At 46.0% G+C, this 25,994-nt stretch overlaps 1 protein-coding gene and 1 pseudogene across 4 annotated transcripts in view; one reads left to right on the top strand and one right to left on the bottom strand.

Moving 5' to 3' along the window:
* The window catches only part of CGNL1 (cingulin like 1), a 162,274-nt gene that overhangs the window by 120,027 nt on the left and 16,253 nt on the right, over positions 1-25,994 (bottom strand). For 3 of the 4 annotated variants that reach the window (XM_045067463.1, XM_045067460.1, XM_045067462.1), the window contains exon 2: positions 3,758-3,760. The exons of the other annotated variant lie outside the window; for it this stretch is intronic. The gene's annotated coding sequence lies outside the window, so the exon portion shown is untranslated. The remainder of the gene's footprint in view (positions 1-3,757; positions 3,761-25,994) is intronic. 4 annotated transcript variants of the gene reach the window in all.
* On the top strand, positions 6,832-7,479 carry LOC101677301 (annotated as a pseudogene).

Below are 25,994 nucleotides of genomic sequence, written 5' to 3'. Positions count from 1 at the left end.
GGTCCACGTTTCCTGTCACTGTGACAGGAAACGCGGACCAGGGTATCATTTGGGCTGAACAGAAGGAGTGGCCAAGTTAAAACTCCCATTTAAAACATTCCTTAATAAGCACCTGAGGACTCAGCTGCCCTGAGTCTCCATGCCTCCCCAGCAGAGCTCTTCACCACTGCCCCTCTCCTATAAACGCTTGGGCCCCTGACAGCGTCCCCAAGGTCTCAGACACCTTGGACTGTCCCCCGCTGGGACCCAGGCTATCACCACCTGCTATGATCTGGACCCAGTGCTGCTAAAGCCCACCGCCACCGAGTCGAAGACCATGTCTGCCATGCGGTGACACAGATCCAACCCCAAGGTCCACCAGACACCCAGGCAACATCTCCCTAGACTCTCGCCCAGCTTCCTCCACAGCAGGTGTATTTTCTTATTTTAAATTAATGTCTGCCTTCTCCGTCAGACTGCAAGTTCCATGAGAACAGCTTGCCGGACAGTGCGTTTGTGAATTGACTGACTGATTGAATAAATGACTCAAGGAATGGAGACTCCTGCCCCCACCCCAGTCTGAGACCTCCAGAAGGAAAAAAAAAAAAGTACATTTCCATTCTGATGCCTAGTGCAGAGTCTGACCTTGGAATCAGCCTACCCGTAGAAATGGCAGCATAAAGAGAGATTAGGTGTCTAGTGCTTTTAAAGACACCAGGTACCTGATTAATAGTACAGTAATAAATAATCGCGATCCCTCACTGAACATTTACCAAGACGAGAGCACCGTGCTGAGCAGTCCAAGACATTGTTCAACAACCCTGCCAGGGAGCTTACCACGTATCGCCATTTGCAGGTGAGGCAACGGAGGCTCCCAGGGGTTGAATCACTCCCCCAAGGCCCCCCAGATAGCTTTGGCGGAGCCAGAGGTCACCGAGGCCGGCCCAACTCCCAGACGGCAAGGAGGCAGTGTTAAGAGCAGGGAAGCGAGGGCAAGGGTACAGGGGATGCTGACTTAGGGAAAAGGGAAAGCAGAATGAAGTGCTGTCTGGCATTCTAAGAGGAAGAAGAAAATTCTCGACAACTTTAAAGAGGTGGTGAGCCATGGTTCCAGCAGCCCTGGGAATAGAGCATCTCCCGCCCCCATGAGAGAGACTGGGTGGGTCACGACCGTGGGAACGGGGAGGGGGGCGGGTTTCCACCCCAACACACAGAGAGCGGGATGCTGTCACTCCCATACTTAACAAACTGGAAAAGGGCTGGGGATTCAATGAGATCCTCAGTGTGGAAGCACTTTTTCAACCACACTACACTGAAGAAAAAGAAGGCATCAAAACCATATTTCTGTGGGTCCTTCTCTTCCTTTAACAAACCTCTGGTATTTGGAGACTATGAACACGTGGCAATCGTTCAGTCCTACAAAGCAGATGGACGCAGCACACAGGGGCTCTCGAGCAGATGCAAGTTCGTTGAAAGAACACTTAGGGAAGAAGTGGCCCTCTCGAGGCCCACACCGGGCTCACTGGGAGAAAATCCTGAGGGACCGGCCTTACTCCTTCTCTGGCAGGGCTGCAAGCGAGGATGCCAAGAACTCTGATGGAGCGGCTGGATTTCTGAAAGACACCTCCGGGTCTCTCTTGGGGTCTTCGGTTCCACAGACATTCACCACGAACTCACCCCGCAGAAGAAGCACGCCGGGCCTGGGCAGACAACGAAGAGGAAGGCAGGAACAATCCACACTGCGTGTCCAGCACGGGCACGAGGGGCAGGGGGGGAGCTCCCTACTGCAAGGGGGCGGGTGGTGTGGGGAAGACCTGAAGGCAAGAAGGCACCTGCAACTGAGTGGCTTAGGACGACAGCACACATTTATTTTTACTATAAATGGAGTTCAGCTGTCTCACTCGGCTAACATCTAGGTGTCGTCAGGGCTGCCTTCCTTCTGGAGGCTTTAGGGCAACATCCGTTCCATAGCCTTTTCCAGCTTCTATTTTTTTTTTTTTTAAGATTTTATTTATTTATCTGAGTGAGAGAGAGAGTGAGAGAGAGCATGACAGAGGAGAAGGTCAGAGGGAGAAGCAGACTCCCCTGGGGCTGGGAGCCCGATGCAGGACGCAATCCCGATACTCCAGGATCATGACCCGAGCCAAAGGCAGCTGCTCAACCAACAGAGCCACCCAGGCGCCCCTTTCCCAGCTTCTAGAAGCCGGCTGCACCGCTTCGCTCTTTGGCCCCTTCCTCCAGCTCCAAAGCCGGCTCATTAGCCTCTTCTGACTCTGCCTCTCCTCTGACATCTCCTCTCCTCCCTCCCTCCCTCATGAGAACCTGCGATGACACTGGGCGCACCCGGATAATCCAAGAGAACCTCCGCATCTCAAGGTCCTTATTTTCATCCCGTCCCTTTTGCCATGTAAGGTGACATATTCACAGGTTCCAGAACTACAATGTGGATATCTTGGGAGGGGAGCATTATTCAGTCTGCCACCCAAATACGTGGACAGGGAAAAATCAGCCTCCAGGAAAGAAAAAAAAAAAATTTAAACGTTCAGAAAGCAGCAGGGATGAGGTGATATCTTGTTTTAGCTTCCCAAGATCAGATTTCCTGAGGCTGTTCCCTCCTGCCCTTGGGGTCCCTAAGATACCACTCATCTGTTCTGCCAGTTGCCCCAGAAGATTCTTCACTGTGCCCTGGCCCCAAACCATATACCCAATAGGTGGTAGACCATATGAGATGCCCTGAACCGCTAGAACCACAGAAACCCAGGAAACACAGGCGATGTGTTGAGAGTTAAGGAGCCAAACAGACCAGCAGACTAGACGATGGGTCAGGCCGAACAAAATGAAGTTAAACAGGGAGAATCAAAGGCCCCAAAGAAACCAACTGTTTGACTCTAGGATGGGTAAGACACAGAAGCAAATCTTGTTTCTTAGAAAAAAGATCTGGGAGATCATAGCTGACAACAATTCCACCATGAGATAGATGGTTGTCCATGAACACAATGATCTCTGGGAATTATACATCCAGATTCAGCAGGGCAAGGCTGTTAACCAAACTGTAGACTCCCTTCAAATCAAGAATAACTACCCCCAACTCTCTCAGAAGTGTGTCTCTACACCCAAGGACACAGCCTCAGGGGACATACAAGGAGTGCCAAGGACAAAAGAGCCTCTCCTTAGCCAAAAGAGACCTGCTAACAGGTCCCCAACTCTGCCTGGGGCTGGTTTGCATGGCCAGGATGATTTCAGGACGGAGAAGCTAAGAGCAAGCACTGGGTGCAGAGGAGGAGAACAGGGCTGAGAACAGGAAAAACTGTCATCCAACATAAATACCAGAAGGGCCGCCCCGTGAAAAGGGATTAAACTTGCTCTGCATGGCTCCAAAGGTTAGAACAAGGAACAGTGACTAAATGTGCCAGGGACACAAATGCCAACTGAATCTAAGGTGGGGAAAGTTCTCTAACAGTTAGAGATGCCTAAAGATAAAATGGGTTGTTCTGGGAGACACAGTGAGTTCCCCGTCAGTGGAGGAAGACAAACAGCGTGGGGCTGCCCATTCATTCACAGGCTTGAAGGCGGGTTTGAGAAGGAATTCCAGGGTCAGCCCCTCAGAAAGGGAAGGTTCTTCCAAATCTGAGAGTCAATGATCTCATCTCCTATGTACTCAGTACTAATCATCCACTTACACGTACAGAGAAAACATCAAGATGATCCCACCAAAGAAAAGAAGCATGGCGTAAGTACAGCCGGGAACAGTCTTTAGGACAGGAGAGGATAACAGAACCGCCTCACAGCCAAGTCTTCTCCAGATCTTATCCTGCACTTTGATCCGTGCCAACGCTGACTTAAAAATAAAAGTCCCCTGCATGGGATGCCTGGGTGGCTGGCTCAGTGGGTTAAACCTCTGCCTTCAGCTCAGGTTATGATCTCAGGGTCCTGGGATCGAGCCCCACATCTGGCTCTCTGCTCAGCAGAGAGCCTGCTCCCCCCACCCCGCCACCTCTGCCTGCCTCTCTGCCTACTTGTGATCTCTGTCTGTCAAATGAATAAATAAAATCTTTAAAAAAAAAAAAAAGTCCCCTGCATGTAGGGAAGTGGAGGAAAGCTGCTCCTGCCTGTGGCCCGGGTGTGGGGTTCTGGCTCACCCAACACCCACCCACCACATCCACCACGAAGCGACTCCAGCCTGGACTAAAACTGAAGAACCACTTCAGGCACATCCGTGAAATCCGGCTGATCCCCCAAACACTAGTCGTCAGCCGGCTGCCCTCTTGGTGGAGGAAGGAAGTCAGAGGAAACTCGGGGACATCACATAAAAGGCTGTGAACGTTAAAGGGCAATTGACCCTGAACACAGAAGAAATAGGAGCCTCGGTGGACTTTCCAAGAAGCACTGGACACGTCTGGTGAACGGCGTCTGTCCTTGCAGGACTCGGGGAGAGCTGGAGCAGCAGCAGAGACTACTCTCAGGGAAGTACTGTGAGACACTAAGACACTCAACGGGGGGGGGGGGGTTAAGTGGGTGACGGAGGGCACGTGATAGGATGAGCACTGGGTGTTGCACGCAACTGATGAGTGCACGAACATTCCATCAAAAACAATGATGAGGGGCACCTGGGTGGCTCAGTGGGTTAAGCCTCTGCCTTCGGCTCAGGTCGTGATTTTGGGGTCCTGGGATCGAGTCCCACATTGGGCTCCTTGCTTAGCAGAGAGCCTGCTTCCCCCTCTCCCTCTGCCTGCCTCTCTGCCTACTTGTATCTCCCTCTCTCTGTCAAATAAATAAATAATATCCTTAAAAACAACAACAACAACAACTAATGATGGACTATATGTTAGCTAATTAAACTTAAATTTAAAAAATAATGAAATAATAATGTAATTAATAAAAAACAGTGAAATCGAAGGCCAATGAAATCACCCACATCGAAGAAAAGAATGCAGACAAGGAGCGAGAGGTGCGCAGGACATGGCAGGGATGCCAGAAAAGCCCAAATATAAGCTCCCTGAGGACAAGGATGGCAGATGGGGTCTCGGCTTCCCAAACCACAGAGACCACAGCTGGCGGAACCAAGACCATGGGACTGAATGCCCAGCCAGAAGGGAGGGAGGCCACAGGGGACAAAGACAGACTACAGACAGCGCAGGACTCTAGAAGATGACTCGGAAACTGGCCCCCGTCAGAAAAACCTCTATCCCCAGATAAAGTACTGCTTGTGCTTCCATAATATTTTGACATGGAGAAAAACATTGCCAATGGCACCATCCAATGTGGTATAAATTTGATACACATATTAGTAAATTCCTTCAAAAGCTGTTTTTTTTTTTTTAAGTGGTTTTTGTGGTACTGTGCTCATTTGTATTCTCCAAGCCATTGTAGCTTATTTTCAGACTCTTGAATTAAAATACAAAACCTACAGAGGTCTTATCTCACCATTTTCTTTTTCTTATTTTTTTTTTTTTTTTTAAGATTCTACACGGTCATTTGTGAGAGAGAGAGAGAGAGAGAGAGAGAGTGCCCATAAGCAGGGGGAGTGGCAGACAGAGGGAAGAGGGAAGCAGGCTCCCAAATGAGCAGGGAGCCCAATGCAGGACCCAATCCCAGGACCCTGAGATCATGACCTGAGCTTAAGACAGACACTTAAATACTGAGCCACCCAGGCGCCCCTTACCCCATAATTTTCAAGTAAATCTGATTTTCTCCACTAAATCTGAAAAGACATAACCATGATAAACTTCACTCTTAGTAAGAAAAGGACTGTACTTTATCTTTTTAGCAAAGGAGAAAAGAAACTGAAGCCACACAGATGCATCACATTTAGGGGCACCTGGTGGCTCAGTCGTCAAGTGTCTGCCTTCGGCTCAGGTCATGATCCTGAGGTCCTCGATGGAGCCCCGCATCGGGCTCTCTGCTCCGTGGGGAGCCTGCTTCTCCCTCTCCCAGGGCTGTTCTCCCTTCTTGTGCCTTCTCTCACTCTCTGTCAAGTGAATAAATAAAATATTTTTTAAAACTGCATCATGTTGGGGCACCTGGGTGGCTCAGTCGTTAAGTGTCCGCCTTCAGCTCAGGGCATGGTCCCAGGCTCCTGGGATCAAGCCCCCACATTGGGCTCCCTGCCCGGCGGGAAGCCTGCTTCTCCCTCTCTCACTCCCCCTGCTTGTGTTCCCCCTCTCTCTGTGTCTCTATCAAATAAATAAATAAAATCTTTTTTTAAAAATGTATCATGTTTAATACAAGAATTAAAGATCATGCTCATAAGCCATGATAAAATTAGGGTGCAGAGGTTTAATATTTTGAAAAAGCAGTTTTACTAGGTTCTATTTATGGTTTCTCTAGAAGTTAACAAAGCTTTTTGCAGGTCTTTAACAAATAACAACAGATATATTTAGACTGTATTTATTTTTTCCTCTCTCTCTTTTAATCATTATGGAGCCTTCTCATATTCCAACCCTCCTACCTCAAGGCACACCACACAGACACACACACAGACACACACAAACACAGACACACAAACACACACACACAGTACACACACAGACATTACAGTGTGAGATGATATGAGAGCGGAAGTGATGAAAAGGGGCCCATCCCCTTCCATCTACTGACCAAAAACCAGATGCAGGGAGTAGAAGAGAAAGAAGATGGCTATCTGCCCAAAGGATCAAGTGCCATTTGGTTCATAAGCAGAAACCCAGGGTTCTTGTCCAGTGGTGATACAGACATGTCCCACATCAACAACAGAGGAAGATCGACAATTTCCGGAGTGCCTACTACGGATCAGGCACTACTTAGGGTCCTCTACATAAGTTCACATTTAACCTTCCTAACATTCTTGTCAAATGGGAGAACTGAATTCCCAAGATGGCGGACCCACTGGGATCCATCCTGAGCCCCATGGAGAAGCAATGCAGGCTTGGGGTCCAGGAATCTCCGTGCAAGGCCTGAGAGCAGGCCACCACCTGGAGACATTACAGGAGCAAGAGAAACAACAAAATAAATGATGGAGAAAGAGTTGTCAGATTTCCTCCAAGATGTGGGCCGATCAAGAAGTGTCAGCTGATGAACAAGACAGAGAGGAACATTCTATACGATACGGTGGGAGAGGCTGGCCTGACATTCTTCTCCTTTGGGAAAGATGATGAGTGTCACTATGTCACAATCTTCCAAAAAGGAGTCTACACCCTCAGATGAAGAGCTGGACTCCCACCATCGTGGGGAGGAGTGGGACCCACAGAAGGTAGAAGAGACACGGAAGCTGAAGAAGCTGGCCCAGAGGCAGTGAGAGGAGGCAGCCCGGCAGGGGCCCTTGGTGGGGACTACAAGGACAAGTACAGCCACCTCACTGGCAAGGGGAGCCAAGGATACAGCCCACATGCTGCAGTCCGACAAGACCTACGTGTACCCATGGCCGACAAGAGGGATCCACACTCCACGGAAGAGGCCATGAATGAGATCCGGGCCAAGAAGTGTCTGTGGCAGAGTGGGAAAGAGCTGCCACCTACTTCCTAGGCATCCTGGGTCCCTCGGAGAGGTCAGGGGCCAGGGAGGGAGAAGGCTGCTGCTATTAGAACCCATTCTGAGGGGGCGCCTGGGTGGCTCAGTTGGTTGGACGACTGCCTTCGGCTCAGGTCATGATCCCGGAGTCCCAGGATCGAGTCCCGCATCTTGCTCCCAGCTCCATGGGGATTCTGCTTCTCCCTCTGACCTTCTCCTCGCTCGTGCTCTCTCTCTCACTGTCTCTCCCTCAAATGAATAAATAAAATCTTAAAAAAAAAAAAAAAAGAACCCATTCTGGGGCCCCACCTTGGCACCACCTCCTAACAGCTGTCACTCAGGCTGGGGGAGGCAGGTGTTTGCTTAGTCACTGTTGGAGCTTAGATATGGATGTGGTATGGACGCTGGTGAGTGCGTGTGTACACATGTGAGTGTGAAATGCACAGGTGAGTCTGTAATGTGCATTAATCTTTCTCCTTGCAGTTTTCTTCCCCATGGAGCTGGGATTACTTTACATTCAATAAACACTGACAACCTCCCGCCACCTCCAAAAAATTAGAAAACTGAACAAGGAGCTTTAGTAACTCGGACAAGGTCGTAAACTAACAGATGACAGGACCTAGACTCTGAGCATATCTGGCCCATCCCACTCCAAGTCCCTGTTTGACCTCTTCACTAGACCCATGCTACCTCCCAAGCACGCAGTCCTCACGCCAGAAACAGGGGAGCCCCCCAACTAGGGCATGATTCCACTGAAGCGGTGAACTCTTGCTGGTCAGAACCCCCCCACCTTCTGAACTAAAATACCTTTGGGGCTGATGGCTTGTGCCTTTAATCTTCCAGAACAGAAGGAATTATTGCCTCCTGTCAAGGTCGTAAAGGGCAATGCCTTGACGCAAGGCAGCATACGGTAAAGATGCTCTGTAGGGAACTTTCTGTTCCTAATTCTCTCCCAGTAGTTTTGTTTCTCAGACCAAACAACATCTTACTGGGATGTCTCTACATGTTTCTCATAAGAAAAAGAACTCCTGGGCTCCTGGGTGGCTCAGTTGGTTAGAGGACTGACTTAGACTCAGGTCATGACCCTGGAGTCCTGGGATTGAGTCCCGCATCAGTCTCCCTGCTTAATGGGGAGTCTGCTTCTCCTTCTGACCCTACCCCCTCTTGCGCTCTGTCTCACTATCTCTCTCTCTCCTTCAAATAAATAAATAAAATCTTTAAAAAAAAAAAAAAGGAAAAAAGAAAAACAACTCCCCAGTTAGACTCAACTCAGAGCTGTGCCTACTCTTCAGTCTAACAGCGCTAATGGTCCTGGGACCATTCGATCCTTTCTTAAAATTCTTGACTAAGCACAGGACATGGCACTAATGTCAACTCTGCCCCCAGCCCCCAGCAACCTGGAAGCATCCTAGATTCTTCCTCTCCCTTAGGTACCACACCAGTTAGTGACTCCTTCTTGCCGACCTGCCTCCTAGAGCATCTCAGCTGTTCTCCCCTGTTCCTGTGCTGGCGTCTTCATTGGCTCCATTTCTCACCTGCATGTCAGCAAAAGTTTCCTAAATTCTCTCTCAGCCAAAAAGCCTCTTGTTTTCCTCCAACCCATTCCCCACATGACCCTGATCTCTTCAAGTGTGACCTTTTCAAATCTGTCCACTTATTTGTACTTGGGCTTAAAAATTATTCAATAGTTTCTTCCTTTACACTGAGGATAAACATACTCCTTGGTATTTTTTTTTTTCTCTCCTTAGCATGGTGTACCAAGACCGAGTCCCTGACAATCTTGGGGCTACCTGAGATGCCCCCATGCGGGACTGAGGGTCTCCATGGCTCCCACGAGCTTGCCTGGCAACCCCTACTCTTCACAGGCCTCACCTTCCCGACTCCCCCAGGTTTCCCGCCTTTCGTCCCCTGTCCACCCTTCCCCACACGTGTCCCAGTGCTGCCTGCCTGGGCCCCCTCACTGCGATCGCCCTCTCACTTCTCCTCCTCCCCGTTACAGACTACCAGCTCCTAGAGGGCAGGGCTGCCCTTGAATCTATCCAGTGTTTGATTCCTAATGGCCCTCGGTGAATGCACACAGTGACCTACAGCTGGGGGCTGAACGGCAATTTCGAGAGCATACCCCTCCTGAAGAAGTACACCCCATCTGTGCTGACTGGTCCAGGGAAAGTGCCTCCAGAAGTCCAGCCCTGGGAAGACCGCCCAAACTTGGCTTTGGGGCTTGAACGTCTCCTTTCTGAAGAATCAGTTCTGAGAGCCTAAAGGGAACGACTGGACGGTCCCCATTTGAGAAAAGAGATCTTTATCTCTGAGGGGGGCACTCAAGATCAAGGTCTCTGTTGAAGGAAATGAGTGCAGCTTACGAACGTAAGTGTTCCCCATCCCTGACATTTGGGGCCCCAGGGAACCCGACTCTGCTTCCCTTTACCAAAATAAACACAGAGCAGGGAGTGTTCTGTCCTCAGTTGCTCTGGGGAAACAACTTCTTGGGATGAACTATTTTCTTTCTGAGTATCCCACCTGCTGTAAGATCTCAGCACCACACACATTCTTAAGCCACACACATTCTTAAGCAGGCCACTTAACTCCCACCCCCCCCTTGCGGCTCCTCGCCTTCCGAAGAAACGAAACAAGTAAGAATACTTTCAGAGGGGCGCCTGGGTGGCTCAGTGGGTTAAGCCGCTGCCTTTGGCTCGGGTCATGATCCCAGGGTCCTGGGATCAAGCCCCGCGTTGGGCTCTCTGCTCAGCAGTGAGCCTGCCTCCTCTCTCTCTCTCTGTCTGTCAAATAAATAAATAAAAAAAAAAAAAAAAAAAATACTTTCAGACACGGAACTCACTGTCAAAACCCCTTATCTGAACTTAGAAATTTAGATATCATCCAAAGGGACCAGTGTTTTCAGTAGCAAAAAGGCTACGTGTGACTCGAATGAGGTTTCTGATGAGAGCTCAGCCACACTAGACCGACTTTTCACAATTATTTCCTTGAAGATGTTTTTGGGTGGTGAGACTAGAAGCAATTCAGAAAAGAGAGCAGATGCGAATTTTTTTTTCTAAAAACAAAGAAAATATTTGCTCATCTTTGCTTAAAATAAATAAATAATAGATCCCAGCGTCGGCTAAATTACAAGTGAGTCAAGACCTCCTATGGGGCGCCTGGGTGGCTCAGTGGGTTAAAGCCTCTGCCTTTGGCTCAGGTCATAATCCCAGGGTCATGGGATGGAGCCCCACATCAGGTTCTCTGCTCAGCAGGGAGCCTGCTTCCTCCTCTCTCTCTCTCTGCCTGCCTCTCTGCCTCTGCCTACTTGTGATTTCTGTCAAAGAAATAAATAAAATCTTAAAAAAAAAAAAAAAAAGACCTCCTATAAACACCAAACCTTAGTTCTTGCTGCCAAATGTCTTGAAACTCCTCATGCCGGGAGGAGGCCATGCTGGCAGCCCCCACTCCAAACAGCAGGGGCAAATGACAGGGCTCTACCATCAGTAGTCAAATGATCCAACGGCTACCAATTCTACCTACCGTCAGAAAGATAGGAGGCCCAACACTCCATGTGTCCTGCCAGCCGACCAGAAATGAGACAATGAATCCTAGTATCAGTTAGTACAGAAGCACCAAGTACCTGTTTGAGAAGTAGTCAATCTTTTGATGTATAAATGAATGCAAGAAAGAGCACTAGCTTCAGACTGTCCTCAAGGCACCACATAACAGTAACCAACCATCAGCCCAATACGCACGTTAATAATCTTCTGGATTCACACAGCACCTCCATGTGACTCTCTCACTGTGTTCTCATGTCCTAGTAGGCATTTTAGAAGATGTTTTTAAAACCGGCCACCACCTGGTTTCCTGGTACTCACTCTAGGCCTGTTGCTCCCACCTTCAAGGCCCTGCCCTGGTCACTAAGCCCCAGTCCCTTGGCAGTGGCTGCAGAACAAGTCCACAGGAAGTCCTGGGCTTTCTGTAATTCCACAGAGAGGTCTAGGCTGTCCACCTCCTTCCTTCTTGAAATCCTTCAGTGGCTTCCCACTCCACTGCTATCACAACAAAAGCCTGAAGATGACTACAAAAGCCAGCGTGCTCTGCACTGCAACCCTACCACCCTTAGAAGACGCTCCCCTCACCAATCCCCCTTGCTGTTCCCAGAACACTCTGAAGGGCCATGATGTCCCTGTCTCCTGTCTCCTTTTCCCAATGCTCTTCCCCCAGATAGCCACTCTCCTTCTGGCCTCAACTTCTTGTTGGCCATCTCATAGAAAAGACCATCCCCATAAAGTAGTATTCTCCCCACCCCCCAACATCCTCACAACCCACCTTATCTCACCAGATTGTCCTTCTGAACTCTTATCACCCACTGATAAGCCTTCTTTTGTGTTTACTGGCTTCTCCTCCAGAGGATCTCCCTCACCTAAATACAAGCTGCCAAGAGCAGAATCTTTGCTTTGATCTCCTTGCTAAGGCTACCACCACATCTTCAGGGTTAATGTAGGGTCTGGTGCAAAGCTATAAATACGGCAGTTGGCAGATCTGTACTGAATGAATGAAAAGCATTTGTATTAAATGTAAAATGCGGCCCCACAGGGTTAAATAAGGCCCAGGCCTTCTAAGGGCTTTCAGGCCTTCTCAAAACCCTGGGGAAGGGGGCAGCATCTGGGCTGGGGGAGGGGAATGTGGAGAAAACACCAAAAAAGTCAGATTAATAAGCCATCTTCTCCGGGCACCTGGGTGGCTCAGTAGGTTAAAGCCTCTGCCTTCAGCTCAGGTCATGATCCCAGGGTCCTGGGATCAAGCCCCGCATCAGGGCTCTCTGCTCAACAGGGAGCCTGCTTCTCCCTCTCTCTCTCTGCCTGCCTCTCTGCCTACTTGTGATCTCTCTCTCCCTCTGTCAAATAAATAAATAAAATCTTAAATAAAAATGAATAAATAAATAAGCCACCTTCTCACCATCCCCACCCCACATCTCTTCTCCCCTCCCCACTAACTGAGCTCACCACCCACCCTTAAACAGAAAGAGCTGAAGACTGTACATGACAGAGGAGAGAATGCCGCAGAAACAGAGAACCATGACAGAGTCTGAATAGGAGAATTTTAGAAGAGGAAAGCCCTACCTGGGAGCAGGTAAAGCAAGGTCACATTTCCCAAATCAGAAGCAGGGCCAAATGGCCGCTGCAAGTCCGTGACACAGGGAAGTGTGACACGCCAGCCTGGGTGCGAGAAAGAAAGCCCGCCCCAGAGATGGTGGAAGCAGTGGTACTGATGTTGCCGCTGACCCCAGAGGTCATGGGCTGGGGGAAGGAAAGAACAAAGGCCCAAACTTGGTAACTAACACGGATACAACACTTTACAGTTTGGAAAGCACCAACACCATACAACTTTACTGATGCGCATAAAAAAGACCGGGAGGCAGGCCGCATCATTTTACAGGTAAGGACACTGAGGCCTTGTCTCAGCAAGCAAGTAGAGGTGGAAATCTGGGGGTCTCAGGGCTCTGAGGACTCTCAGCTCTTGTAACCCCTCAAATCCAGACAAACAGTCCTTGAGCCCCCTCTCAAAGCATTTCATCCATGTTACCTATCAGACTATTTATTCAAAAGCAGGATACCCTTCCTGAATTCCTCCAGGGATTTATTCAATGACCTCTTGACTTGAAAGAAATCTGGTCTTCTCTAAGCCTTCCTCAGGTGCTTGAAACCTGAAGAGACCAGAAAGAAGTCAAATCCAGGCTTCTAAGACCACTGTCTTGGGTTCTGCAAGACCACAGCCAAGAGGTCAAAACAGCAGAATGTCTGAACAAAACTGCCACCGGAAGCATTTCTATGTGAAAATGCTCCATCTGCAAAAACCTGCTGTAAGGGCCCAGATTTCCCCAGAAGTCCCTCTAAATATCATGACCGTAGCTCTCATAGAAACCTGGTCTCTGAAAATCCCGGACTGGTTCATTGGATTTATTAGAACTGCATTCTTCGGGGTGCCTGGGTGGCTCAGTGGGTTAAAGCCTCTGCCTTCGGCTCAGGTCATGATCCCAGCGTCCTGGGAATCAAGCCTCGCATTGGGCTCTCTGCCCGTCTCTCTGCTTACTTGTGATCTCTGTCAAATGAATAAAAAAAATCCTTTAAAAAAATGCATTCACTTCAAAATACTGCACGTTCTATTAAAACTGAAAAACGCTTCATGTTCATAAGTCAATGATATTGCCGTTCAGCTGGTGAGCTGGTAGATGCGAAACTGAAAAGGAAAGAGGGGCCGGAATTTCAAGAGGTCCAAAGCTGGGCCCCTTCAAACTGAGCTGGGAGGCACGCTGCAGAACTCCCAGGTTCTTCTGCACCTGGCTGGTGAGGACGAGCAAAGGGCCCCTTAAAAGGAACTGGGAGGAAAGAGACGTGTCTAACAGTCTCAACCAACACCTCAGACTGCATGGAAACAGCTGAGAAGTCAAGGCTGACCGCAGAGCACTGGCCCAGGGCGCTCCCCGGGCAGCACACCCATCTCAGCTCTGGGTGCCAACCGGAGCTGTAGGAGGCCCCCTTTCCTCAAGAGAAGCCTCAGAAAGGGAGTGGGTAGGTGTCTGGGCTCTGGGCTGTGCATCTCTTATAGAAGGGCAGGAGGAACCCACAGCAGAAGAGAAAATGTCAGCCCCGGGGCAGAGAGGGCTCTCTCTCCAGACATGGGCACTAAACCTCACGGCCGCGTTCTCAGGCTGTTTCTCTTCCTTCTGTGCAACGTCACCTCCATCTACATAGACTAAGTATTTGCCCGCCTGTCTGCAGCCAGCCAGATGTTGCCTTTCAGGGATTGCGTAGTTCTATAATTACTTCCAGGAGAAGCAAACACTCTTGAACCACTGGGGTTTGCCATGGAATTCACTTTTTCCCACAAAGGGGCGTGGGTCTTCCTCTGGCCCCCGCTCTCAGTGGACCAACAATGGGGTAGGCCACCCAAATCAATGCAGCCGATAAAACCTGTTTTGAAAGAAACTCCTTGGTCTCAGTGAAGAGTTCATTCATCTCCCGGCTTTTGCTTTTTGTTCTAGGAATTTGTTGTTGTTGTTGTTGTTGTTTTAACCCCGTATTTCTTGGAAAGGAGCTTTACTGTTAAGGAAGAGTTTTAAACACATTCCCATTAGGCCATACTTGCAAAAACAGTATCATTTTCTTCACAGCGGAGTCTTGGCCTAAACGCTTCCAGGAAACCAGCGGGTTGTCCCGGGCTCTGAGGAGGGGCGTGTCAGCCTGGACGACGAAACTCCGTGTGAGTCAGGGACAAGCTGGTCTGGCCAAGACCACCTCTGAGGTTGCCACTGAGAAGGCAGACCCCCTTGCCAGGAGCTGGCAATCAGGGCTCTTGAACAGTCACTTTCCAAAAGGTCCTCTCACATCGAGTCCCTGGCAGGCACTGTGGAAAACTAGAGCCTACAGATGATAGCAACAGATCCCAAGGTGGCCTTTCCTGACATCATTTGAAAATCACCTCCCATTTCTTCAGTAGATTCAGAAAAGTGAATCCTTGCATTTTCATTTGGTCCTTGGATTTTCATTTGAAATAACAATGCATGCAGTTGGAATTTCAAAGGCCTCCTATCCACAAACCCGTCAAAATATTTGAGCCTGTGGAACGAATGCCCTGCACAGAGGAGAGGGAACCCCCTTCTCGGTGGCTGGGACAGAGCGACCAAAAGGTGTCTATGAGTAATTTAATACGATGTAGGAAAGGCAAAGGCCAAAGGAGCTGGAGGCTTCCGTGACACTGTGCGCTGAACCTGCTAAATACTTACGAAGCTCCTACGCCGCGCCAGTCACCTAGAGATGCGGAGGCCTCCACACAGCAGGACTGTCAGTTAGGGTAGGTTCAGCTGCTCATGACTGAAAACCCAAAATAATTTTTCTTAACTGGTAAGAAACAAGTGAGGAGCTAAGCAGTCCAGGGGAGGTATCGTGGCATCCTGAGGGAGTGGGACTCCTCCTTTATGCTCCGCATGCTTACAGCCTGGCTTCCATCTCCGCGGCAAGCTCATGATCCAAGATGGCTAGCGGATTTCAGCCATTGTGTCCATGTTCCAAACAGCAGGTAGGAAGACAGAGAAAAAGCAAAAGGATGCACTGTCTATACAAGTCAGTCTCTGGAACGTTCCCGTACGCCCCACACAGAACACTTCACCTTTCGCTTACTAAAGCTTAAGTCCCTGGCCCCATAGCCAGGTGAAAGGGAGGCCGGGAAGCAGAATCTTTGGGCTCGGCACATTACTACACCCTAGAAAAATATCAGGTTTTTTGGTTACCAAAGAAGAAGGAGAGGAGAGATACTGGATATAAAGTTGGCAGTCTTTGCCACAGAAGGCAGAAAAAGAAAATCTGAGGATGAGACAATCCGGTGTCCTATTACGTTCAGAGAAGAACTGATAGTAGAAAAAAAGAAGAGGTATGAGGGATGAAGGCTCAAGTGATATTATCCCTCAGGGATGACTAAAATATTAAGTTGAAGACGCTAAATAAGACCAATTTTCTAGGGGCGCCTGGGTGGCTCAGTTGGTTAAAGTCTCTGCCTTCGGCTCAGGTCATGATCCCAGAGTCCTGGGATCGAGCCCCCCATTGGGCTCTCTGCTCAGCAGGGAGCCTGCTTCCCTTCCTCTCTCTCTCTCTGCCTGCCTCTCTGCCTACTTGTGATCTCTGTCTGTCAAATAAATAAATAAAATCTTTTTTAAAAAAGACCAGGGGCACCTGGGTGGCTCAGTGGTTTGGGCTGCTGCCTTCGGCTTGGGTCATGATCTCAGGGTCCTGGGATCGAGCCCCGCATCGGGCTCTCTGCTCCGCAGGAAGCCTGCTTCTCTCTCTCTCTCTCTCTCTCTCTCTCTCTGCCTGCCTCTCTGCCTACTTGTGATCTCCGTCTGTCAAATAAATAAATAAAATCTTTTTTAAAAAAAAAAAATAAATAAAAATAAAATTTAAAAAAGACCAATTTTCTAGAACGACCCACTTTGGATTGAATAGACTTCGCGAGACATTAAAACTGATAAGGCAATTTCTTCAGCATTCTAGAACTGTGGCATCATCAGAATCACTTGGAAGCCTTTTTAACAAGTCGCCAAGACCCCTTTTGGAAATTCTGATGGATGGGTTAGAGTTGAGGCCTAACATTCTGCACACCTTCAGGTACGCACACACCCGCAACCTGGGTAATTCTTCTGATGCGTAGTCTGATTCAAAAACAATGACTTCATCCAAACCCTCACTGAAAACATGGAAAATAAAAAATAATAATAATAATAATAAAACATGAGAAGACAATTTAAGACAGTCCTGTGACTTGTCCCCAGTCCCTACCAGTGTCAGGCAGAACCAAGTGTAAAAATCTCTGTCTCTTCACTCACAATCCAGTCCTCTTTTACCTGAAGTCACCCCTTCAAGGAATGTGAATTTGGGCCTCCAGACTGCTGGACACAAATAATCCAACCATCTAACTGGTCAGCCTACCCAGGTCTTCTGGCTGAAGGGTCACAGCTTCCAAGCTAAATCCAATTTCCATCTAAATCATCCTTACCTGGCCACCAGCAGACATGGCACAACCAACCGTCTGCCAGAATCCCTACCCCTGAGGTCAGACCCAACATCTTCAGAACCTCGTGCCGCCATGCATGCCCCCTGATCAGGGGGGCACACGGAGTGATTTACAAAGGGGTATGTGGACAAGTGCGTGAGCCTGGATGTGTCTATATATTTGCATGTACATCTCTGAGATCTCAAAGACGCAGGGGAGGAAGGCTCAAGGGGTTACTCAGGATAGAGGACAGAGGCTGGAAACAATCCATGTTTCAGTCAGCATCTGAACACGATCTCTTCCTGTGTTGGGGAATTACCCATGTACGCAGAAGAGCTGAAGAGGGGCAAAGTCCACCACCAGCTGGTAAGAACGGAAAGGCCAAAGTATCATCACTGCCCCCATGAGGTGGGCCTGGGTCCCCAGGGCGGTGTGGCCTAGGCGGCAGGTGGGCCCACTCTGAGCATGGCTGTGGCCCTACCTCCCCAGCTTCCCTTGGTCCCAGACCATTTCTACAGGCTGGTTCCCACCTGCCCAGCAATTCTGTGAGCCTTACAATATCTTAGATCTACAAGGCCTAGTTTCTATCACTAAGTGTTGACCTGTGATTGATGTCCTCATGGAAAGAGGGAGGCCTCGTTCCCCAGAGTTCCTCAGGGTTAAGTGGAAAACCTGAAATGGTGAGAAGGGAGGTGGGATTTAGGAAGACCCTCAGGCCAGGCTACAAAGAGCCACATGCAGAGACATGAGGGCACAGGAGGGATTTGCTTCTGGTGGAAAACTCGGGCTTCCCTTGGTGTCCTCTCTTTCTTCCATTCCTCTCTTCTCCTTTCCAGATTCTGCCTTCCTCTCTTACCGACAGACAGGTATCCATCTCTCCTCTTTCTTGCCTCTACATCCAAGAAATCAAGGTCTCCCTTTTTGACTAAAAACTGAAACTCAAAAATACCTCCTCTGACACTTCTGACTCACAATTTGTGCTTGGAAACACCAGGAAATATGCAGAAACAGCCTTTGATGAGGGTGGAAGAAAAACAAGGGCCAACTGGTACATTTACAGCAGATAATCCCAAATTTTAAATGTATACATCATCTGATCCAGCAATTCTACTCTCAGTAATTCACCCCAGGCAGAAGAATGATACAAATACAATCCTAAATGTATAAATATTTGTATACAAAGTATTTATAACATCTCGAATGTCCATTAATTGGAAGTAGGCTAAACTTATATATATCCACATTGCAGAATACCAGAAAGCTATTTAAAAAAAAAATTATAGGAGCACCTGGGTGGCTCAGTTGGTTAAGCAGGCATCCAACTCTTGATCTCAGGGTCATGAGTTTGAGCCCAGTATTGGGCTCCTCGGCCAGTGCCCCCCAAAATTTAAGCTTAAAACTTAAAAAAAAATGTTATATACACAGTCACAGAAAGTATCAAGATACATTCTTTTAAAAAGCTATCAGAATTGGGGCGCCTGGGTGGCTCAGTGGGTTAAGCCTCTGCCTTCAGCTCAGGTCATGATCTCAGGGTCCTGGGATCGAGCCCTGCATCAGGCTCTCTGCTCGGCAGGTAGCCTGCTTCCTCCTCTCTCTCTGCTGCCTCTCTGCCTACTTGTGATCTCTTTAAAAAAATAAAATAAAATAAAACTATCAGAATAATATATTTAGTTTTAGAGTAGCCCTGTTTCTGTAAAATAAGATATGTTTATAAAGTTACATAAAAATCAAAAAAAAGTTTACCAAATTCTTCAAGAGTTGTTATACCCAGCGGTGATAAAACAGGGGATTTTGAATTTAAATCACACATTTCTGTAGCACTTCCATTTTCGTTACAAACAAGTTATTATTATTGTAACAAACAAAAAATAAATAGAAGCAGGAATGGCTTTTGAGCATGCAGAACAGTAATGCTGGGAAGTCACTGTTTCCTTTCTAGGCAACACACAGCCTCGGACACAGCAGCCAACATATAACATGGTTCACCATCAGCTTCCTCCTTTTCTTCTTAAACACAACCCTGCACAGTTGGAAATCACAAGCCCTAGCCCAAAGCCAAGAAGAAGCAATGACAGAAGTGTGAGTTGCTGTGCAAGCAAACAAGGTATCAGTTACAGGCAATGATAGAAGGACCACAAAAAGCAGTCCTATGGAATAGAAGCAAATTTCCACAGCTACTTACTGTAGGAACAAGGAGACTTAGGTACCTAGAGCCTCTAACGATATCTCCACATGAAAGCAGCCCAAGTGTCTATTGATAGATGGACTGATAAAGAAGAGGTAGTATACACACACACATACACTCCTGAATGTATTTTAGGTATATACCTAAAGTACAGGTATATACCTATATATATATGCACACACACACACATACATATATATACACGCACATATGTGTAATGGAATATTACTCAGCCATAAAAAAGGAAGAGCTCCTGCCATTTGTGACAACATGGATGGATCTAGAGGGCATAATGCTAAGTGAAATAAGTCAGACAAAGACAAAAAGCATATGATTTCACTCACATGTGGAATCTGAAAAAAAAAACCAACAAACAAAAACCTAGAGTCTTAAATAATATAGAGAACTAGTGGTTGCAGAGGAGAGGTGGAGCGGGGGAGGTGGATGACATTAGATAAAGGTGATGAAGAAGTACAAACTCCCAGTTATAAAATAAGTTATGGAGATGAAAAGTACAGCCTAGGGAATATGGTCAATAATACTGTAATACATATGGTCACAGATGGTGACTATACCTATTGTAGAAGGTACGGAATTGTTGAATCACTAAGCCGTACGCTTGAAACTATGCAATACTGTATGTTAACTAGTTTTCAATAAAAAAAGAAAATGTAAAAAGACATCTTCACATGATAAATAAGACTAATAAGAATGAAAATGGTAAACTTAATTAGTGTCTAGGTTTTAGTAATTCAGGACAATGTGTCCCTACTGAAATTTTAATTAAAAAGCTAAATATTTAGGGGCGCCTGGGTGGCTCAGTGGGTTAAGCCGCTGCCTTCGGCTCGGGTCATGATCTCAGCGTCCTGGGATCGAGCCCCGCATCGGGCTCTCTGCTCAGCAGGGAGCCTACCTGAACCTGCCTGTAATCTCTGTCTGTCAAATAAATAAATAAAATCTTAAAAAAAAAAAAAAAAGCTAAATATTTAGCCTTATCCCTTAAAAAAATAAACTGCAGAAATCAGGAATATGAACTAATATGAAATATGTAATTGTCCAACATATTCTATAATTAAGCTATTATTTTTAGTTAGGTTGTATTTTCTGAATAAAGTTTTATGAACCCTGGGGTTTGTTTTTAAAGACATTAGAGTAAATATTCACTGTCCTTTTTATTTTTAAAGATTTTATTTATTTATTTGACAGAGAGAGATCACAAGTAGGCAGAGAGGCAGGCAGAGAGGGGAAGCAGGCTCCCTGCTGAGCAGAGAGCCCAATGTGGGGTGTGGGGCTTGATCCCAGGACCCCAAGATCATGATCTGAGCTGAAGTCAGAGGCTTTAATACACTGAGCCACCCAGGCTCCAATTCTCACTATTCTTAAAAAAAATTTTTTTTTAATTTGCGTATAGTTGATACACAATGTTAGTTTCAGGTGTACAACTTAGTGATTTGATAAGTTTATACAAAATATTTATCATTCTTAAAAGTTATTCCCCACACACGCAAAATTAACTTATACCCACAAGAGAGAATTTACTGTAGCCTAGCAAGCTTCAATAAAGATTCCATACCTTTGCTCTTGAGAGAAGACCAAGAAATCTCTACTGATTGTCATGAAGATCCAAAGTAGATTCAATATTATAAAACTATATATTTCTTGGGGCACCCGGGTGGCTCAGTGAGTTAAGCCTCTGCCTTCAGCTCAGGACATGATCTCAAGATCCTGGGATCAAGCCCCACATCCGGCTCTCTGCTCAGCAGGGAGCCTGCTTCCGCCTCTCTCTGCCTACCTCTCTGCCTACTTGTGATCTCTGTCAAATAAATAAATAAAATATTTTTAAAAATAAAAAATAAATTTTTTATAAAGACTATATATTTCTTGTGTATTTTTTTTCTACTTTACCTCACCCCCAATGCGTTTTTATGGGCAACAAAACTTAGTCCTTGGTTTTCAGGAGATGAAGCATGGCTTCAAAGAACAAGGTTCCACCTTTCAAACCAATGAAAATTTCAGCCAATAATGCAATTTATTCAGTTATAGACTTTAATTGGGATTTTGAGATTAGATTCAATGTTCAAAAACAACAAAGAGTTGGATTTCATGCATTTGAAGAAAACAGGACAACTGTTAAAATATGACGCCTATGCACCAAAGAATGACGTATTCTCCATTCAAAGTGTTGTTCTCTGTGCATGAGTGTTCAAGTGGGTTAAAACAATAGTAGTGTGTGTACCATTGCAATGGGGAAAACAACCCGTCAGTTTAATTAAACTCCATTTACACCGGGACATGAGCCCAGTTTTCCAACATGCTCTGTTATTAGGTGTAAAATAAAACTTATTTTTCAAACATGTTGTATGGGAGATGGCTGCCGTGTGGGTTACACTTTCTCATAGCACACAGGTCCCCTCTGGATGTGTACAGCACTTCCCAGCACCACAGTACCCAGGGCATGGCAGTGCATAATAAATGCTCGCTTCCTTTCCTTTTTCCTTCTTCCTCCAAATAAAATAAGCAAATGGCAATATGATGTACCCTTATAATATCATTAGGACTCTACTCCCGGGCAGTCCATTCATTGCTTTCTTATTTCATTATATGGGCACCCAAAATGTCCTCTTTAACAGTATCTTGCTTGTGCAAAACAACTCCAGTTTCGAATTTAGCATACCCATGCATACACATATGTGGTAGAGGAAAGAGAAAATATACCCAAATATTAACACCTGTATATCTTTATGGTAGAAATGGAAAGTTTTTAATTTTCATCTTATACTTTTCTGTGATGTTCCAAATGTTTTATAATAAGCATCTATTGATCGAAAACCAAATCTGATACAACACAGTCCCCCTACACACTCACTAGAGGACTAAAATGGAGATGACATACAACACCAAGCAAGCATTGACACTGGAACCACCGAAACTCACACTGTCAGGTGGGAATGTAAACTGGTAAAGCCGCTTTGGAAAACTGTTTCATGATATCAACCACAGCTCCACAAAAAGGAAGACCCAGCAATTCTGTTCCTTAGATATAGAACCAAAGACCCAATCTACAAGGCGGTACCTGGCTGACTCAGTCAGAAGAGCACCCCACTCTTGATCACCAGGTCTTGAGTTCAAGCCCCATGTTGGATGTAGAGATTACTTTGAAAAAAAAAAAAAAAAAAAAAGAAAGAAAGAAAGAAAAGAATGTACATACAATACTAAATAAAACTTTTAGGGCGCCTGGGTGGCTCAGTGGGTTAAGCTTCTGACTTCGGCTCAGGTCATGATCTCAGGGTCCTGGGATCGAGTCCCGCATCAGGCTCTCTGCTTGGCAGGGAGTCTGCTTCCTTCCTCTCTCTCTCTCTGCCTGCCTCTCTGCCTGCTTGTGATCTCTCTCTGTCAAATAAATAAATAAAATCTTAAAAAAAAAAATAAAAATAAATAAATAAATAAGACTTTTAATAACAGTCAAGAAATACAAACAACCCTTTTGGGGGTTGATGTTGGGTCCCTCAACAGTAGAGTAGATAAATCAATTACTGAGGTACAGTCAAACAATGAAATATACAGTGAGAAATATAGCAATGTATTTAGCAATGAGAAAAAAGAAATGAATGCTAGTGCAAATCTGTGCATGAATGTCAACATAATGTCGGATTAAAAAAAAAACCCAGACACAAAAGAGCACACTCTAGGGGCGCCTGGGTGGCTCAGTGGATTAAAGCCTCTGCCTCCAGCTCAGGTCATGATCCCAGGGTCCTGGGATCGATCCCCACATGGGGCTCCCTGCTCAGCGGGGAGCCTGCTTCCCCCTCTCACTCTCTGCCTGCCTCTCTGCCTACTTGTGATCTCTGTCTGTCAAGTAAATAAATAAAATCTTTTAAAAAAAAAAAAAGAGCACACTCTAAATGAATAGGATTCCATTTTTATGAAGTTGAAGAATGATCAAAATTTACCTATGGTTAAAGAAAAAAAAATCACCTATGGTGATATAAACAGGAAGGATGCCTGGGAGGAAGTGAAAAGTTCTATTAAACCCTATACACTTAGGATTGCTATACTTTTCTACCTTAAAAAAACTAAACCAACCGGGTTTGCACCATAGCTCTAATTACTTACTAGCTATATGGCCCCAGGCTATACTACTACTAGCTACTCTAACTACTACTAGCTATATGGCCTCTCTAAGCTGCTGGGTCTACATCTGTAAGTGGGGACAGACACAAACACAGCACCTGCCTGGGGGGAATGTGTTGGGAATGGAAGCAGACAAGGGCCGCAGTGTCTACCACAGCACACAGCATGAGGACACGGCCAGATACCCAGCAACCATAGCAGAGGTGATCATCTCCTGTGGTCTCACTAGGGTGCCAGGCACTGCCCCTGGCTTTTAGCTCTCAGTCACTCTGGAATACCATCTCCTCCAGTGGGGGCTCGTTCTCCATCATAACTCAAGGCCAAAAGCACAGGCAGGAACCCAGACATTCAGAAATTGTCTCTGTAGAAAGAACACGAGCCCCAAGATATATTTCAAGAAGGGTGAATCACTAGTTACGCTGCTGCTGAGATTTCAAAGAAAGGAAACTGGCAAGAGTCACACATGAGGACTAAATCCAGGCCACTGAAGAGAAAAATGACTGCAGCCTCTTTTCTCAAAGCAGTAGCTGCTTCCTGCAGGAGGAGAAAGAATATTTTCTTCCAGGGGAATAATTCATTTTAAATTACAGAGTCATTTGGGAACTGAGAGAGCTCATCTTTCTTCCCTAAGGAAAGAGGAGACAAGGAACTCTCTGTAAAGTTTTTCATGTTGTTTAAGCTCAGTTGTTAAGCGGCTGCCTTCGACTCAGGTCATGCATGATCCTGGGGTCCTGGGATCGAGCCTGGAGTTGGGCTCCCTGCTGTGCACGTCTGCTTCTCCCTCTCCCACTCCCCCTGCTTGTGTTCCCTCTCTCGCTCTCTCTCTCTCTGTGTCAAATAAATAAATAAATAAAATCTGTAAATAAAAGTTGTTCATGTTGACTAGCTAAATCTACTGTCCTTTCATGTAAGTCAGAATCACAACTAAAATAGTGTATAAAATATATTCTTACCGTGTAACATAACTGAAAGTGCTGACCATGAAGCAAGGAACTCAGAGTACATAGATTATTGTAGTTAAATGAAACACTATCAACACCAGTAGAAAGTCTCTGGTTTACAAGATTAACTGGTAGATTTCAGAAGGATTCAAATCCCATGAATTTTTACTTCAATTAGTTTTTCATTTACTTTCAACTGAGAAAAGACAAAGACAAACTACCTGGTTTTGAACCCAGTCCCACTACTCACTAACTTCATCATTTTGGGTGAGTTACTTAATCTGTCTGTGCTTTCCTCAACTGTAAAAATAGGAAAATAATAGGGTTATTATTAACGACTAAGTGAATTAATAGGCGTGAAGTGCTTAAAACAGTGCCAAGCACTACCAAGCACCACAGAAGTGTTATTACCCTAATGTTTATATTTTCTGAAACAGATGCAGATTTCATCTAAAATTATCAAATTTAGGAGAAATGGGCTGGCTCAGTCAGTACAACATGCAACTCTTAATCACTGGGTCATGAGTTCGAGCCCCACATTTGGTGTAGAGTTTACTTAAAAAACAAATAAATAAAATTATCAAATTTAATCACACAATTTGCAGATATAGGATAGACTGTCTGAAAGCCAGAGGAGGATGTATACTAACATTATGTAAAGTGAGCATAACCATTTGGGCCTGTAGGGATCCACACACGTGCGCACACAGACTCTCTTTCTCCCTCCCTGCTCTTATACTATTCTTCCTTCTGCTCTACCTCTTACTTCCTCCTTCTTTCCTCCCCCCTCCCTCTCTCTCTCACACACATACACACACACACACACACCCATAAGCACACATAAGTAATTTAAATCAGGTCCACTCTAGAGCACGTTGTACCAATGACCCCAGGATCTTTGGATCCCAAAATAAATCCCAACAAAGATGTGAAATACTACTCTTCTTGCAAATATTTCTAAGGATCCATTACAAAAACACACACTGAAAAGGTATATTTGCTTCTTTTATTTCAAAAGCCTGCTGGAAATTTCCAAGGCACATTTGAGCCACAAAGCTGATGGGTGTTCAAACATGGACTCTTTTCAGTCTTAGCAGAAAAGGCCTACTAAAATTTTACATTTTCCTCCAATTGTGAGTGCAGAAAGCTTTTCATTTTATTCCAAAGGAAATGATCTTACCACAGTTCAACGGTATCTTTATTGTCTGAATAAAGTGGGCATCCGGTGGCCATTACGGAGAGCCAAATGCTAAAACCCAAGGGTATAAAAGTTAAAAGCAACTTAATGGAAATGTCAGTTACAACATTCTTTCTTTGATTTACAAGAATCAAATTCAGAGAGAGCCCTCAAGCAAAGGACTTATGAAGAGTTTCAGCACAACATAATGAAAGCACCCTACTGCCCCTTCTCCCTGCCCTTTCCAATATAAAGACTTTTCAATATTCATATGCTTTTGCTTTTCCACATGGCAGAGAATTCTACTCGAAAATACTACTACATATAATTCTTTCATTTCACCAATAAGCACATCCATACTTTTCTACTAATACTGACCAATCAAATAGAAAATCCCTATCTCACTATATTACCTGCTTTCTTCCTATTATCAGAGTGACATAATTAATTTTCTGATTTGTTAGTTTGGAGTATCAAAGAGCCTTATTTTGCTTACAAAAATAATTGCTCAGTTTAGGCCATCCAGATACCTATCCATTGAAGCCACAACTATAAACACAGCCAACAC

This window comes from Mustela putorius, unplaced genomic scaffold, assembly GCF_011764305.1.
Source record: "Mustela putorius furo isolate JIRA1106 unplaced genomic scaffold, ASM1176430v1.1 tig00003896_pilon_pilon_pilon, whole genome shotgun sequence".
Taxonomy (NCBI): domain Eukaryota; kingdom Metazoa; phylum Chordata; class Mammalia; order Carnivora; family Mustelidae; genus Mustela; species Mustela putorius.
Note: the sequence above shows the minus strand (reverse complement) of the source record. Positions and strands in the feature narration are given on the sequence as shown.